This window comes from Silene latifolia, chromosome 1, assembly GCF_048544455.1.
Source record: "Silene latifolia isolate original U9 population chromosome 1, ASM4854445v1, whole genome shotgun sequence".
NCBI lineage: Eukaryota > Viridiplantae > Streptophyta > Magnoliopsida > Caryophyllales > Caryophyllaceae > Silene > Silene latifolia.
The window spans coordinates 134,369,865-134,375,509 of NC_133526.1; the positions used below are offsets into that span (position 1 = coordinate 134,369,865).

Genomic DNA, 5,645 nt, shown 5'->3' on the forward strand with positions numbered 1-5,645 from the left:
AATCCCACTTCTCCAATACCACTTCCTCACTAAGAGGCTCATCATCCCATTTGACCTCCAAGTCATCAATCGTAATGCTCTCTTCATCGCTCTTGCTCTCATAATCCTCAAAGAGAGCATCGTCCTTATCGGTGTGCATGGCTAAGGGAGTGGTGAAGGTAATATGTGTATCCTCAAGAGGGGTGGAAGGCTCATCCTCAAATAAGGGGGTTTCAACCTCAACTTGCTCAAAAGGTCTCTCCACCTCAATCTCAAGCCTCTCCTCTAAGATATCCTCATATTCCTCCATCTCCACAACACCCTCACTAGCACCCACAAGCTCCTCACCAAGATTCTCAATACTCTCGCCATCATTCCTCTTACCTTCGTGACATCTAAGGGGAAACAACTCAAATAGGGCAAATTTCTCATCAACCGACTTGGAGGCAAGGTTTCCCTCACAAAATAGGTCAAACAAAGTCCTAGTATAGTCATTCATGCCCTTGGTAATGGTCAAGCATAATGCCTCTCCACTAAAGTAATTGCCACCCAAAGTGGCGAGGTATTGCTTAAACCTAGTCATGTAGGCTTCAAAATATTCATCCTCTTCTTGAGGAAAGACGAGACTAATAGGAATATTACCCACATAAGCTTGTAAGGTTCCATCAACAACAATCTCACTCACATGGTTTTCATCATTAATTTCACAAGGTAAATGGTGAGGTGAATCTTGTTGTTGGGGGAAGTTACTCAAATAAGACAAACAAGAGTCAAAGGGTTGCACAACTTTCACATCATTATACAAACATCCATTTGAAGGAAGATTTTCATGATAAAAAGGATCTTGTTGTTGGGGGTAGGGTGAGTAATAGTTAAATGGTTGCATGTTAGTATTGTCATTGCACACGTAAGAATCCATAGGGGTTTGGGGAAAATATGATGGACACACATCAAATGAATGACCAAAGACACAACATGACCTACATTGAACATTAGACATATTCATTTTGGCTGAGGGGCACATATCAAAGGTACGTCCAAAATTTCCACATGATTCACATTGCACATCACACATATAGAATTGAGGAGGGGGTGCATATGAAGGGCAACGAGTGAGATCATGTCCATAACCACCACAAGAGTCACAACAAGTAGAATAATCACGCATACCACAAGAATAGTCCATTTTTTTTTTCAAAAGCAATAAAAGTGACTAAGCCTAAAACTCAACAAAGACCTATATCTAATAAAGCACCATCCCTGGCAACGGCGCCATTTTGATAGTGGGGTAAAGTCGTCACACCCTTATCAAAAACAAATTTATAAAGCTCGATACCTAACTAGTAAAGTCGGGTAAGTCGAGGTCGATCACAAGGATGGTGGGGTTAGGCTACAAGTCTTTGTCACTAGTTCTAGTCTAGCCAATTAATAAGGTTTAAATGGTTTGTATGCTAGATATCTAAGCTAATGACATGAAATAAATGAGCAATTAAATAAACAATGCAAACAATAAAAAGGGAAACTAGGGTGTCGGGGTCACCCAAGTAGAATGGGTCATGTATGAGTCGAAATGAAAGATAAAACGGAGGGTGTAGTTTAGGTGTGTCTCTATCTCTTGATATGAGACGGTCCTTGGGTCGAGACTAGTTGAACCCTCGTCCTAACTAGTCCTAACCCACCTATCTAATGTGGTCTAACTAGGCCCGACTCTCACCGCTAGAAAGTCAAACCGAGCAAGGGGGAGACCAAACTCTCGTCTAAGCCGTTCCCCCGAACATGCTCAAAACACAAGACAAGAAACCGACATCCAATGAAATATGTAAACAAATGAACATGGGTAATTGTCTATGCCAAACTTAAGAACTCTATTAACCAATCTTAAGCTCTCGCCTCAAAGGGTAGTCAATAGGAGAGGTGAAAGACTCAAATTCCCATCTAAGCATTTCCACAAACACCTTGTGTGCATGAGTTAAAAGACAAATTTCCCATAACAATTTGCATATAAATACAACTCAAGTCCGACCCATTACCCACAAGAGCTTCCCCTAACCCTAGTCTCAATCTACTCACTAAATATAATCATAAATATGGAAGCAAAATATGAACAAATGAACAAGTAAATAATAAGAGGAAACATAATATTAAGACAAGTAATTAAGCAAGCAATAAACATGTAAACAATTGAAATAAAGAGTAATTAATAGAAGTAATTATACCAACACTAATTAAAGGAAGGAACTTGGACTGAAAATAAAAGGATGAATCTCTTCTTGCTTCTAATTACAACACCTAATCTAAATGTAAACAATTGAACTAGTGTAGATCTTGAATGGACTAGAGAGGAATTAGACTAATATGGAAGAAAGATTATAATTTGATTAATGAAGGATTGATAGCATAAATAAATTAATTAGGGTTCTTACATATTTTGAGGGAATAGTAGAGAGAATAATTTCTAATCTAATCTAGTCTAATGTAAGGTGGTGTTGATTGTCTAAGGTAAGCTTTTTTTTTTCTATTGCTAATGTCATGTTTTTATACTACTCCTACTAATTACTACTAATAATAATAATTTTACGTAATAATAACAATAATATAATAGTAATAAATAAACTAACTAAAAGACACGACTCTTCTCTAAACTAATGACACGATACCAAAACTAAAACAAAAAGGGGAAGAAAGGACGAGACAGGTGAAACAAAAACGCAACACGAGATGTCCCAGCTGGGTGGTCGGCCGTCGATGATGGCACCGGCTGGGAGGTTCTTGGAAACTGGAGCGAAATCAATTGTATTCCCAGCCGGGATGGGGGGCAGCAGACGGTGGACCGTCTGGGAGTACGATTTGATGCGAATTGTGTTGCGAGCCGGTTGGCCGGCTACCAGTCACAAGGCCGGCTGGGAGTCTTCTGGAAAATGGAGGGAGTTGTGGGGAGTATCCCAGCCGGTCGTGGTGGCAGTCGCCGGGGTGCCGGCTCAGGGAAGAAGGGAGTGCGAAAATAGGGGAAAGCAGCGCGCGCGGGGATCGAAAACTGAATTGTGGCTGCCACCTTGGTGGTCGGTGGTGGGCTTCGGTGGTGGTTTTGTGGAGGTGGAAGTGGGAGGAGGTCATTGGTGGTCGTGGGATGTTGGTATGGTGGCTGGTGGTGGCTTTAATGGTGGTTGAAAGATGGGTGTTGTTTGTTTGTTTGTGGCTAGGGGTGGAAGAAGGGTTCGTGGTGGCTGTTGCGGTGGTCCATGGTGGTCGTGGATGGTTGGGATGTGATGTTGGAAGTGGAGGGTGGTGAGTGGTGGTGAGTGGTGGCTGCCACGGTGGCCGGAGGTGGTAGTAAAAGCTCAGCAAAGACCGTCTGAAATTAGCAGCTGCTCCTTTACTTAGTTTATTTTTCCATGATTTTGCCTATTTTCACCTCCACCATTTCTTCTCATAATCCCGTCTTGCTCTTTCACCTCACTTTCCCATCTTGCCTGCACATTAAATTAATATAATAATAATACTAATATTATACATAAATACAATTAATTATTAATTATAAACTAATACGACTAATTATTATAAATTAGTAAATAAATGAGCTTATTAGACAATTAAGCACACAAAATGAGTCGGATTAGGTAATTGGACGGGGCTAAACCGTCCTAAATTAGGACGATATCAAATTTCCCGACACTTAAACCTTAATCGTCCTCGATTAAGCTCATTTAAACTAGACTGTGACCCATAATATAAAGAACTAGCTAAACTAATAATATCCGACGAAAGGCAATTAACGGGCTTTCTCCGTCCCTTCAACTCACATTGAAATACAATGAGGTATGCATTCCGATGCAAGGCAAGTGGGGGCTTGCGGAAAATTGGACACATCTTGACATGAAGCACATAACAAAAAAAAAAACAAGATGCATCAACAAAAGTAATAGCCACTTCCTCATCAAGTGGCGGAGTCAACTAAAGGGGAACGAATTTAAGAGCATATACTCCGTCACAAATACTAGTTCAACAAATCACTAAGGCTTAGCTTGACGACTTGGAAATGGAATTCTAATCACAATAGGCTCCTTCTCTTTAACCTTCTCTTCATTCTTCTTTGAAACTTCTTGAATGGTGTGTTCTTCTTCCCTAGAGTTTTCCACAACTCTTTCCTTGTCACTAGCATCCACAATGTCTTCCTTAATTTGTTGTTTTGGCCCTTCATACCTTGTACCACTCCTCAAATGGATAGCATTCACCGATTCATGTCTTGGGGGATTACTTTGAGGTGGTAATTGCCCCTTTTGTCTTTGAGAGCTAGAAGATGCTAATTGAGACATTTGGCCGGGTTTCCAACATTTTGGTGTGGGCTAGGATGTTGTTGATGGTGATGTCTTTTGCTTGGCTATCTTTTTGCATTTGAGTGAAAAATTCTTGTTGGTTCTTTTGCATTTGGAGGACCGCTTTTTGAACATCAAAGCCTTGGTCATTGGATTGATTGTATGGAGTTTGATTTTGATAACCTTGGCCTTGGTTCTAAAAGGGTCTTTGAGCTTGGTTTCTCATTGGAGGTGGGGTGTATGTTGTTTGAGGGTTTTGAACATTTTGGCTTTTGTATGAGAGGTTTGGATGGAATTTGGTGTTTTCATTGTAATAGTTGGAATAAGGGGTACCACTCTTGTATGCTTGGAAAGCATTTACTTGTTCACTTGTTCCCCTACATTCACTTTGGTCATGTCCCAAAGTTTCACAATTCTCACATACTCCACTTGGAATTGATGAAGATGCTACCATAGCATTAACATGTTGCTTAGGTGATTTGGAGGCCTCATCAAGTTTAGCCATGACCTTCTCAAACTTCAAATTAATGGTGTCAATGTGAGCACTAAGTTGAGCACCCAATTGAGTAATAGAGTCCACCTCATGCTTTCCTCCTCTAGTAGCTTTCCGAGGTCTACTATATTGCGAGTTATGGACCGCCATTTCTTCAATCTTGTTCCATGTTTGATTGTCATCAACTTCGGTAAACATACCATTTGATCCCATATTGAGAATGTTTCGAGAGTCTTCATATAGACAATTCCAAAATTTTTGTACAAGGAACCACTCGCTAAGTCCATGCTGTGGACAAGATCGGCAAGTGTCCTTGAATCTCTCCCATACTTCATACAAATATTCTCATCCCTTTGTTTGAACCCGGTGATTTGGGCTCTCAACATGTTAGTCTTTTCCGGAGGATATAATTTTTTTGTAGAAATCAAGTGCCAATTTCTTCCAAGAGTCAATACCAAGAGTAGCCTTATCTAGGCTCTTCAACCATTGTTTCGCGGAACCAATCAAAGAAAAAGGAAATAAGACCCATCGGATTTGGTCTTGAGTAACTCCTGTTTGAGAAATTGCATCACAATAGTCACAAAAAGTCTCCATGTGAGAATGAGGGTCTTCACTAGGCATCCCCCCAAATTGACTTCTCTCAACTAATTGTATAAATACGGATTTTGCAATGAAATTACCGGTTAAATGTTGTGGTGTGTACTATGGGAGTACCATTTGGTAGGTTCTCCTGGGTTGGTACGGAATGTGATGAAAATTTAGGCATTGTGGGTTGATTTTGTGGTTGGTTTTGTGTTGGGTTATCCTATCTTTCCCTTGCAAAAGGGTTGGTAAACTCAATGTTATTTGGTTGAATGTCC

At 40.4% G+C, this 5,645-nt stretch overlaps 1 non-coding gene across 1 annotated transcript; it reads left to right on the top strand.

Moving 5' to 3' along the window:
- Positions 1–5,065: 5,065 nt before the first annotated feature.
- LOC141621489 (small nucleolar RNA R71) lies at positions 5,066–5,171 on the top strand. Its single transcript, XR_012532384.1, has one exon. It is a non-coding gene; the product is annotated as a small nucleolar RNA R71 (small nucleolar RNA).
- Positions 5,172–5,645: the final 474 nt, after the last annotated feature.